At 44.3% G+C, this 12,698-nt stretch overlaps 1 protein-coding gene across 8 annotated transcripts in view; it reads left to right on the forward strand.

The window, feature by feature from the left end:
* Positions 1-12,698, forward strand: part of PER3 (period circadian regulator 3) — a 67,735-nt gene that overhangs the window by 39,719 nt on the left and 15,318 nt on the right. The gene's annotated exons all lie outside the window — the stretch shown is intronic.

Raw genomic sequence — 12,698 nt, forward strand, 5'->3', positions numbered from 1 at the left:
TGAGTCATGAAGGCAAATTCGGTCCCTGTTACTCCATCTTGGCCAGAAGTAGAAGTCTGCTGTCTACTGTATTGATAAAGAGTAGTGGGGACCCTTCTAGAAATAGAGTGGGGCAGAACCCACCCAAACCACCTGGATACTACACAGGAAGCGAGAGATAGAATGGATGTCAGGGAGGCCCACCACAGTGTCCATCATAGGATCTTTTTTGTTTGGCAGAACGCATGTAAGTATTAAGGAGTAAATTAAATGGGAAAAAACAGTTACGTACACTCTGATAAATCAAATAGATGATTTTTTTCTTGTTTTTTTTTAAATTGTGCTTTAAGTGAAAATTTACAAATCAAGTCAGTCTCTTATATAAAAACTTACATACACCTTGTTATGTACTCCTAGTTGCTCTCCCCCTAATGAGATAACACACTCCTCCTCTCCACCCTGTATTCCTCTTGTCCATTCAACCAGTTCCTGCCCCCCTCTGCCTTCTCATTGAAGCTGTCAACTAGTAGGTTCTGGTCAAGCAGACTAGCGAATTGAAGTCAGCCAGACACAGGGTTGGAAGAACAGAAAGGCTTATTCACAGTTCGCAAACTGGGAAACAGGCAGGGTCTCATGACCGAAGGCTGCCAGCTCCCTGAATCAGGGCAGATTTGTTCCTTTAATAGGGAGTGACATGCATATGCATGAACAGTGAGGGGAGGATCTTAAGTCTTGTGATGAGTGCTAATTTTAGTGAATGGGTTTTTGGGCACAGCTCTAAAAATACTTTGCACAGCCCTGAAAAAATGGCAATGGCTCACTACTGCCACCCCAGGAAGGTCATATAGCGGGTGGATTTGGAGTCAGTGTGCCTGTGCCTCTGCCTCCTGCCAGAAGACAAAAAACCTGAGGATTTGACCCATCATGGTAAAGTGCTGTAAAAGTTGTAACAAAAATGTAGGAAGAGTAGACTTTACTGAAAAACAACTATGGATGGCTAATAACCCTTAATCCACGTGTCTGTCAGTTTGTCGTACTGTGGGGGTTTGCGTGTTGTGCTGATGCTGGAGGCTATGCAACCAGTATTCAGATACCAGTAGGGTTGCCCATGGAGGACAGGTTTCAGCTGGGTTTCCAGACTAAGACAGACTAGGAAGGAGGACCTGGCAGTCTACTTCTGAAAAGCATTAGCCAGTGAAAACCTTATGAATAGCAGTGGAACATTGTCTGATATAGTGCTGGAAGATGAGCCCCCCTCCCCAGGTTGGAAGGTACCCAAGAGATGACTGGGGAAGAGCTGTCTCCTCAAAGTAGAAAACTCCTCTGCCATCGAGTTGATTCCGACTCATAATGACCCTATAGGATGGAGTAGAACTGCCCCATAGAGTTTCCAGGGAGCATCTGGTGGATTCGAACTGCTGACCTTTTCGTTAGCAGCCGTAGCGCTTAACCACTATGCCACCAGGGTTTCCCCTCAAAGTAGAGTCGACCTTAGTGACGTGGATGGTGTGAAGCTTTTGGGACCTTCATTTGCTGATGTGGCACGACTCAAAATGAGAAGAAATAGCTGCAAATATCCTTTAATAATTGGAACCTGGAATGTACAAAAGTATGAATCTAGGAAAATTGGAAATCGTCAAAAATGAAATGGAACGCATAAACATCGATATCCTAGGCATTAGTGAGCTGAAATGGACTGGCATTGGCCATTTTGAAGTGGACAATCATATGGTCTACTATCCTGGGAATGACAGCTTGAAGAGGAATGGTGTTGCATTCATTGTCAAAAAGAACATTTAAAGATCTATCCTGAAGTACAATGCTGTCAGTGATAGGATAATATCCATACACTTAAAAGGAAGACCGGTTAATACGACTGTTATTCAAATTTATGCACCAACCACTAGGGCCAAAGATGAAGAAATAGAAGATTTTTATCAGCTGTTGCAGTCTGAAATGGATTGAACATGCAGTCAAGATGCATTGATAATTACTAGTGATCAGAATGGGAAAGCTGGAAACAAGGAGGATCAGCAGTTGGAAAATATGGCCTTGGTGATAGAAACAATGCTGGAGATCAAATGATAGAATTTTGCAAGACCAACGGCTTCTTCATCGCAAATACCTTTTTTTACCAACATAAACAGCAACTACACACATGGACCTCGCCAGATGGCACACACAGAAATCAAATTGACTACATCTGTGGAAAGAGACGGTAGAAAAGCTCAATATCATCAGTCAGAACAAGGCTGGGGCCAACCGTGGAACAGACCATCAATTGCTCATATGCAAGTTCAAGCTGAAACTGAAGAAAATCAGAGCAAGTCCACGAGAACCAAAATATGACCTTGAGTATATCCCACCTGAATTTAGAGACCACCTGAAGAATAGATTAGACGCACTGAACGCTAGTGACAGAAGACCAGACAAGTTGTGGGATGACGTCAAGGACATCATCCATGAAGAAAGCAAGAGGTCGTTGAAAAGACAGGAAAGAAAGAAAAAACCAAGATGGATGTCAGAGGAGACTCTGAAACTTGCTCTCGAACGTCAAGCAGTTAAAATGAAAGGAAGAATTGATGAAGTAAAAGAACTGAACAGAAGATTTCAAAGGGCAGCTCTAGAAGACAAAGTAAAGTATTATAATGACATGTGCAGAGAGCTGGAGATGGAAAACCCAAACGGAAGAACACGCTCAGCATTTCTCAAGGTGAAAGAACTGAAGAAAAAATTCAAGCCTCAAGTTGCAATAGTGAAGGATTCTATGGGGAAAATATTAAAGGACGCAGGAAGCATCAAAAGAAGATGTAAGGAATACATAGAGTCATTATACCAGAAAGAATTAGTCGATATTCAACCATTTCAAGAGGTGGCATATGATCAGGGACCGATGGTCCAGAAAGAAGTCCAAGCTGCCCTGAAGGCATTGGCGAAAAACAAGGCTACAGGAATTGATGGAATATCGATTGAGATGTTTCAACAAACAGATGCAGCGCTGGAGGTGCTCACTTGTCTATGCTGCGAAATATGGAAGACAGCTTCCTGGCCAACTGACTGGAAGAGATCCATATTTATGTCTATTCCCAAGACGGGTGATCCAACTGAATGTGGAAATTATCAAACAATATCATTAATATCACATGCAAGCAAAATTTTGCTGAAGATCATTCAGAAATGGCTGTGGCAGTGTATCAACAGGGAACTGCCAGAAATCCAGGCTGGTTTCAGAAGAGGACACGGAACCAGGGATATCACTGCTGATGTCTGATAGATTCTGGCCAAAAATAGAGAATACCAGAAGGATATTTACTTGTGTTTTATTGACTATGCCAAGGCATTCGACTGTGTGGATCATAACAAGTATGGATAACGTTGCAAAGAATGGGAATTCCAGAACACTTAATTGTGCTCATGAGGAACCTTTACATAGATCAAGAGGCAGTTGTTCAGATGGAACAAGGGGATACTGGTTGGTTTCAAGTCACCATACCTCTTCAGTCTGTATGCTGAGCAAATAATCAGAGAAGCTGGACTATATGAAGAAGAACGGGGCATCAAGATTGGAGCAAGATTCATTAACAACCTGCAGATGACACAACCTCGCTTACTGAAAGTAAAAAGGGCTTGAAGCACTTACTAATGAAGATCAAAGACCACAGCCTTCAGTATGGATTACACCTCAACATAAAGAAAACAAAAATCCTCACAACTGGACCAATGAGCAGCATGACAAACGGAGAAAAGATTGAAGTTGTCAAGGATTTCATTTTACTTGGATCCACAATCAACAGCTGCGGAAGCAGCAGTCAAGAATCAAAAGATGCATTGCATTGGGTAAATCTGCTGCAAAGGACTTCTTTGATGTGTTGAAGAGCAAAGATGTCACCTTGAAGACTAAGGTGCACCTGACCCCAACCATGGTATTGTCAGTCACGTCATATGCATGTGAAAGCTGGACAATGAATAAGGAAGACCGAAGAATTGACGCCTTTGAATTGTGGTATTGGCGAAGAATATTGAATGTACCACGGGCTGCCAAAAGAATGAACAAATTTGTCTTAGAAGAAGAACAACCAGAATTCTCCTTAGTAGCAAGGGTGGCAAGACTGCGTCTTACATGCTTTGGACATGTTGTCAGGAGGCATCAGTCCCTGGAGAAGGACATCATGCTTGACAAAGTACAGGGCCAGCGGAAAAGAGGAGGACCCTCAGCGAGATGGATTGACACAGTGACTGCAACAATGAGCTCAAGCATAACAATGATCGTAAGGATGGCGCAGGACCGGGCAGTGTTTCGTTCTGTTGTGCATAGGGTCACTGTGAGTCAGAACTGACTCCACGGTTCTAACAACAACAAGAACAGCAATAACCCTTAATAACCCTTTCATGACTGCCTGCTTCATTCCCTCCTCTAATATGGGTCCCTTTCATCTTAAAGGGAATAGGGGCAAAGGTCTTACTTTTATCATTTTTTTCAGGCTGTCAAGACGCACTGGCTTGTTTCACTGAGTAAAAATATCTGTCTGCCTGTTTTAAAGACCTGTAAGGGCAGGCGGCCTCACTAGCAGGAATGGGCTGGAGACCCTGCATCATCTTGGAGTTGTTGTAACCTTTTTTTTTTTTTTTTTAGTGGATACCAACTTTATCAGAAGCTTGAGGAGACGAGGTTCAAAAATCAGAATTAGAAGGATAGCAGCTAGAGGGCCGGGAAAGAGTGCCTCCTGCACTGCCCACCAGATATCTTGGCCTCCCCCTCTTTTGTTTCTCAGTCTCATGCTGTTCCTTTTTTTACATTCTCTGTGTCTCTGTCTCTCTTTTCTTATGAGCTCTCTCTTTTTCTCACACCCTCACTTTTTAGAACTCTGCCCAGCCTCACCGTCCCTCTCTCTCTTTCACTGATCTTTTTTTTTCTTTGTCTCTCTCTCTCTCACTCATTTTCTTTTCCTCTAGCCCCCTGTATCACTTTTTTATCCAGTCTTTTTGTTTCTGTTGCTTTCAGTCTCACTTTTTTTCTTCACTAACCTTCCTGGGGGCCATAGGGTGTGGGCTGCATGGGGTATGAACCCAGAAAACCCGGTGCTGTTGAGTCGATTCCGACTCATGAAGGGGCGCCAATATCCTAGGAGCCTGACAAATGCCTGTGGTTGCTTTATAATTTCTGGGCGGGGGTAGGCTTGGACCTTATCACTGCTTCAGGCATCACTCGCGTCTTACCCTACCAGATAACACCCAAGTACTTGACTGACAAGCCAGGCCCCTGTATTTTTTCTAGTCCACTGCCCATCCCTGCAACTGGAGATGTGTGACTATCTTACCAGCTGCAGCCTGGAAAGAAGCAAATGAGTCACAGGTCAGCATGACATCATCAACGTAGTGGAATATGGCCACCTCATAGGGGGAGTCTATCGCATGAGCAACCATGCTATGGCATGTGGTGGGGCTGTGCAGGTACACTTATGGGAGCACGGTGAAGGCCCACTCTCTAGCCTCTCAACTGAAAGCAAACTGGTCTTGGCTGTCTGGGTGTACAGGGATGTTAGAGAAAGCATTAGCCAAGTCGAGTACAAAATGATAAGTGTCTGACGCTTCTCTTATTTGTTCCATGGCACTTGAGGTGAGCGTTGTCTGGGTATAGCCACCCAGGCTCTCTGTCCTAGTCTTCAGGCAGTGACCTCTGTGGGAACTCAGATCTTTTGTCAGGAACAATTGTATATCAAAGAAATACGTTTTATAGAAAAGACAGATCAAACATACAGCACAAGTAAGAAATGTCATTGTAGGGAATTGCTGCTAACCAAAAGGTTGGCAGTTCGAATCCATCGGGTGCTCCTTGGAAACTCTATGGGGCAGTTCTCCTCTGTCCTACAGGGTTGCTGTGATTCATAATCAACTCAATGGCAGTGGGTTTGGTTTGGTTTTGGCTTTGCTGCATTGAGACGCCAGACTGCTTGCCTGAGATGCATGGTCTAGGGTGGAGTTGTCTTGTCCCCTCTCATCAGCCATTTAAACCTGTCTGTTGAAGTGCTCAATTGTCCCTATGGTTTGGGGCGATAAAGAATGTGAAGAGTTTATTGAAGATCCAGTGGAAGCCTCTGTGTAGGGTAAAAGGCCCCGATAATGATTTACCCACCTGGAACGCCCTGGCCTGTTGGCTCCGGAATCGGTCCCTGGGCAGGTTTTAGCCTTGGCCAGCGTCTTGTAGGCAGGTCAGCCTTTTTTGTGTTGTCTGGTGCTTCTGACAGTGGCAGTCCATGCATCTAGGCCCAGTCTCGGATGGTGTGTGAATCTTTACGGACTGTCCTCTCTTAAGTCCAGGAGGTAGTCAGTTGCACATCTCTTTGTTCTGGAGTAGAAAATCTTTCAGCTTCTGTGGTCGGCTGGTAAGACCAGTCTGCTCATTGGTTGTTCTTCACTGTCAGCACAGGGGCTTTTTTGATGACTATCTACACAAGTAACAAAAGCTTTTCAGGGGCAGAAATGATTTTGGTTCTTTTGTTTGTTTGTTTTGGTTTTTTTTGTCTAGATGTCTCATTTCCATAGGGGCTTGTTTTATATGTCAGTCAGGGTTGTCAGTGTCCAGATTGGATGACCAGGCTATTAGTTACAGCCCACATTACTGTTTCCATGTGTCCCTCTACAAATGGCCCTAACTGTAGCAATTCGTCAGGACTTGGAGGCAAAAGTCTACAAAGGTGTGTCTTAGTACATCAACTTCATCAGTACATACAATAAGGATTTGTAGGGGCCCCAAAGAGACTCATCCATACTCTGGCTGGGGTAAGTGTCTCAATGATAGTGACCTCAGACCCCAAAGTTCACCTCATTCAACTTTAATTGTAACATAAGGCCTTTGGCCCTCTCTGGTGACAGAGGGACCTGGGCTTAATCTTTAGTCTTAATCATTCTGAAAGAAGATCTGGGAAGAGTTGGCAGAGCCCTCCGTCATTTGTTGGGGCCACGCCTCCACCACACTGAGCGGAAACATGGGTCCAGCCCAGCTGCCTGGTAACATGGAGGTGGGCCCTCCTATTTTAGCTTTTCCTGTAGTATTGCTGCTGCAGCTATGTTGCTGCTTGGTTATCTTGGCAGGGGCAGCTAGCAAAGAATTCCAGAGAGGGCCTCTGAGGTCTCTTCAAGGTCACTCAACACAAGCTATCTTGAAGGGCTTTTTACCCTTTTTTTTTTTTTTTCTTTTTTCCCTGCTGTTTCAACTGTTGCTTTGTGCTGGGTCATCTGCTGGCAATGGCCGGGTGTGGGCCCAATGCTCCAGTGCTGTCCCTGTGCAGGAAAGTCCAGTTGCTTGGAGAAGTATCCTACGGGTTTCTGATGACGCCCCAGACCGTGGGTAAGGACTTTCAGGGTCGTCCCTTTGCGTTCATGGGTGTAGAGATGGAAAGGCTTTTCCAGGTCAGGGAGGCCTAAAGCGGGGGCCTTTAATAATGCAGCCTTTATCTTTTTTGAAGGCCTGTTGAAAGCTAGGAAACAAAATGAATGGGTCTCTATCCCCCACCTTCATAGCTTCGTAAAGGGGTTTTGCTATCAACTGGGTCAAAGTTTGGAATCCAGAGTTTGCAAAACCCAGCCATACCTAAAAATCTCTTAAGTTTCTGTCTGATGGATGGTTTTCGGGTAGCACAAACAACATCTTCACATGCGGGTGACAAGGTTCAAGTTCTTGTGATATGAGGAATCCCACATATTGGACTTGTAGCTGGGATATCTGGGCTTTTTCTTTCAAGCCTTCATGTTTTAATCAGGCCAGGAGATTCGAAGTCTTAACAGTATCTTGGTTGGAGGCTTTACGCCTTTTACTGGCGATGAGAAGATCGTCAACATATTGGAGCAGGACGCCCTCCTCTAATTTGAGGCCCTGGAGATCCTGAGTGCTTTCCCAAAGGTGGTTGGCATGTTTTTAAATCCCTGGCGGGGAGGTGGGGGCGCTACAGTCTAAGTTAATTGAGACTTGTGTCCTGCGTTGTAGTCTTTCCACTAAAAGGCAAACAGTGCCTGAGATTTGGGGGCAATGGGGATGCAGAAAAACACATCTTTTAAATCAAGCGCAGAGTAGTAGTTACAGTCTCTAGGTATTATAGCTAGCAAGGTAGTGGGGTTTGAGACAACTGGGTGGATATCACTTATGATTTGGTTGATAGCTCTCAGGTCCTGTACTATCCTGTATTCTCCATTGGGTTTCTTTACTGGCAGGATGGGTGTCTTGTACTCTGACTGGCATGGTTGGAGCAGTCCCATTTTCAAGAATCAGGTTACCAGTTTCTGAAGTCCCTCTCGAGCCTCTCTTCTCATGGGGTACTGCTTTAGATTGGGAGTCTCGGCCCCTTCCTTTAGTTTGATTACCACCGGGGCTGTGGATATTGCTCTCCCAGACTCTCTACTAGCCCATACAATGAGGCCTACTGCTTGTAGGATATGTTCCAGTATTTGGAAGGAGTCTTCTATCCTCTGGGACAGGAGAACTGCTTTTAACTGCCAGCCCTCTTCGGCTGAAACCTTGATTTGGATAACTGGGTTTTCAGTTTCATAAAAGGAGATACTGGCCCCTAATTTGGAGAGAGAAATTTCGTCCCAGTAAGGGGGTCAGGCATTCTGGTATGTACAGGAATTGATGAGTGAGAGTGGAGCTCCCAGTCGTGTATATAGCCGGCTTTAAAAAGTTCTTAAAATACATACTGACAGTTGGAGTTTTTTTGGCTGTCAGGGGTGAGGTAAGGGGATCATTTAAAACCAAGTGAGTGGCCCCAGTGGTAAGAGGAATTGTATTGGCCTTTCCTCTATTGTTAGGTTAACCTGGGGCTCTTCTGGGTAGATGGTGACAGTCTCTCCCACTGGAGGCAATCTGTGGGAAGCCCCGGGCTCCTTCATGGTTGGGGGTCTCGCCGACCTCATTCGGGTCATTTTTTCCAGTGTCCCTCTTTCTGACAGCAGGCGCATTGGTCCCTTTTCAGGGGGCCAAAGTTCTGCTGGCAGGGTTTTTTCCACTCTCGATTCTGGTTGATGTTGTGAGGGGAATGATTTCTCAGTTAAGGCTGCTGCAAGCAGGGTAGCCTGTTGTCTTGTTTGGTGGGTTTCTTTTTGTTGTTGTTCCTGGTCTCTATTATTAAAAATTTTAAAGGCTATTTCAACTAATTGAGAGATAGGCATACCTGGTCTTGCATCCAATTTCTGGTGTTTTTTGCAGATATCTGTAGAGCTTTGTCTTATGAGGACGATACTAACCATTCGTTGATTTTCATTAGCTTCAGGATCTCCAGAAGGCCTGAAAAATTCTTTCAAGAAACTCAGAGGGGTTTTCTTCAGGTCCCTGAATTACTTCATAAATTTTTGAGAGGTTTTTCTGTTTTTGTACCCCAGTTTTAAGGCCTTCAAGTAAGCAGTTTCTCTAATGTCTCAGCCAGCTGATGGCCCTCCTTCAAATAGTAGTCCCACTCTGGATCAACTCTAGGGACTGCATTCTTGGCTGGCAGTTCGTCAGGATTTTGGGGGTCTTCATTATGTTACTTATCAGCAAATTGTCTAGCTGTTTCCAAGACCATTCTCCTCTCTTCGGAACAGAGAAGAGCTTCCACCAGGGACTGGCATTCTGTCCAGGTGGGCTGATGGATGTTAAAGATGGCTGAAAACATGTCGTGCATCTTTTGAGGATCCTGATGGTATGTCGGGAGATTATTTTTCCAGTTAAACAAATCTGAAGTGGTGAAGAGGACATGCACCAAAATGTTCTTAATTCTCCTATCCGCTCCTGTTGAGGTCAGTGCCTCTCTTAAAAGGAATTGGCCCACTTCTGGCTCACCTTCCGTGTCAGTACTCTGGCTAGTTGGGGAAATGGACTGTCTCTGGCCAAATGTAGCACCACTGCGGGTGTGAGGTGGGGAGACCATTCTCATTCCTGAGGTCCCAGGATCGGCAGGGGCCGCTCCTGAGGCCCTGGGGCCAGGGTCAGCAGGAACCACTTGGGGAATCTGAGGGTAAACAGCATTATATGGGGGTGGCAGTCCCACCACAACCTCGGACTCTTCTGCCTTGAGAACTTGTTTAGACTTCTGATTAACCTGAACCATTAATTTGTATTGCTGTTGTAATCCCTGAATATGATACAGAGCAATGAACATTTGAACATAAAGCACTTCATCCCACTCGTGGGTTTTCTTACAAAACCAATCTAATTGTAAAATGGTATTATAATTCAGACTTTTCTCAGCCAGCCACTTTTCCTGATCTTTTAAGTTATATTGAGGCCAAGCTGTGCCACAGAGGAACCTCACGTGCTTCTTCCTGGTGTCACCAGTTTAAAAAAAAATGCCAGTGGGTCAAGATGTACTCTAACAGAAATGGTTTAGGGGTGGACTGACCAGCACCCAACTTGTTTATAGATCTTATTGCTTCTAATTAGTTGGCCAGGGGAAGGATGTATTCAGGAGGCCCTGGCTGTACAGAGGTACAGAGCTTGGTTACCTTGATAAATAATCTCAGGTGGTGCAGTTCAAGTAGCACACCTTTCAAAGCCAGTGTTTGTAAAGAGTGTATTTTCTCCAGCTAAGTTAGTGTCTTATGTAAGATGTAGTATCTAAAATTAGAAAGAATGTTTCAGTACACTCCTAAGAAGTGAAAGAGTGAGAGAGAAAACTGTCCCGTGCAGGGGAGGGTCCTGGACTTGAGCCAGGCGGGTCTTCCTAGCTAACACACGAGACAGACCAGGGCCCAAGACACAAAGACAATTAACCAGATCCCATAACCAGATCCCAACCAAAAAAACATGCAGCCATCAAGACAGAAGACCAGATGGAGACCTGTTCCCTCATGCACGTGGGGGGTCAGCCCCAGGATACAGCGAGATCACCACAAGGCTCAATAACACCCGTTACCAAAGACATAATCCACCACCTAGTAGCTACTCCAAAATGAAACTTAAAATAGGTACCTGTTTCACAGTGCTGTTAGAACATTTCTGTTCTCCAAGAGGGGACTCATGGGTTGTCTGGTCCGGGGTTGATACCACCCGGAAAGTCCTCCCGACCCAATGGAGAGCCGAGGGCACCCTTCGGAGATTTCAGGACCTAACTTACCCTGAGCTGGAGTCTCTGCTGTGTCCCATCTGGGGTGCCAAATGAAGCTGTCAACTAATAGGTTTTTGTCAAGCAGACTAGTGAATCGAAGTCAGCCAGACACAGGGTTGGAAGAACAGAAAGGTTTATTCGCACTTTGCAAACTGGGAGACAGGCAGGGTCTTGTGACTTAAGGCTGCCAGCTCCCTGAACCGAGGCAGGTTTGCTCCTTTTATAGGGAGTGATGTACATATGCATGAACAGTGAGGGGAGGATCTTCAGTCTTGTGATGCATGCTCAGTCCGCATAATTTTAGTGAATGAGTTTTTGCGCACGGCTCTAAAAATACTGCACACAGCCCTGAAAAAATGGCAGTGGCTCGCTACTGCCACCCCAGGAAGGTCATATAGCAGGTAGATTTGGAGTCAGGGTTCCTGTGCCTCGGCCCCCTGCCAAGAGAAGACAAGAAACCTGGGGATTCGACCAGTCATGGTGAAGTGCTGTAAAAGTTGTAATAAGAATATAGCAAGAGTAGACTTTTCTGAAAAACAACTATTATGGGATGGTTAATAACCCATAATAACCCTTTCATGATTTCCTGCTTCATTATCTCGCCTCCAGACAGGAGCTGCCCACATAATCTCGTGTGTCTACTTGAGCCAAGAAACTCACTCCTCACCAGTATAATTTTCTGTCATGTAGTCCAATCCTTATCTGGAGAGTTGGCTTTGGGAATGGTTCCTGTCTTGGGCTAACAGAAGGCAGACCATGGTCCCCGGGGTCCTTCTTGTCTTAGACCATTAAGTCTGGTCTTTTTATGAGAATTTGTGGTCTGTATCCCACTGTTCCAAAATTGGTATTTTTTATTAAAAGTATTTATGAAACATTTATTGTAGCAGTGCTTATAATACTGAAAGGCACTGTTAAACCACGTCTCACCTGCTTACTTTGATAAATTATGGCATGTACATAAAATGGAATCATCTGCAGTGTAGAAAAGCCTGCGACAGTTGTCTGTGTACTGATCAAGTTCTCCAAGGGGTGTTGTTAAATGAAAAGTACAAGGTGCAGACTAGTGTACATATAGTATATCTCTGGGATGAAACGGCAGAGGGAGAAGAACCTATGTCCATGCTTGTTTATGTAGGCAGAGAAATTAGAAGGCGTATAAGCAAATAAAAGTAATAGATTTCTGTAGGGGGAGCGAATGAGAACTAGGTAGCTGATAGACGAGGATGGGGCAAATTTAATAAATACCTACTTAATACTTGTTGGTTTTTTAACCATGTGAACATGTTACCTATTAGAAATTAAACTCAAAGACGAAACAAAAATTTTGAAGAGTTTAGGGAGATAGAAAAGTGTCTGTAACAAAAGCAAGATTTAATTAAATATATGTGTAGAAAAGTGTCTGTAACAAAAGCAAGATTTAATTAAATATATGTGTACCGATTATTATAACTCTGTAAAGCGTATACACATGTACAACAAGTATAGAGAAAGGCAGAAAAATAAAATGAATGTAAATGCTAAGCTAATGACATTTTTTATATTCCAGTTGCCATCATGATGTTTGTTAAATTCATTGAAAGGCATTTAAACTGTCAAAAATAGGTAAGTACAAGGATTTGGTAAAAAAACTAAAATTAAAGCCTT

Source organism: Loxodonta africana, chromosome 3 (genome assembly GCF_030014295.1).
Source record: "Loxodonta africana isolate mLoxAfr1 chromosome 3, mLoxAfr1.hap2, whole genome shotgun sequence".
Classification (NCBI taxonomy): domain Eukaryota; kingdom Metazoa; phylum Chordata; class Mammalia; order Proboscidea; family Elephantidae; genus Loxodonta; species Loxodonta africana.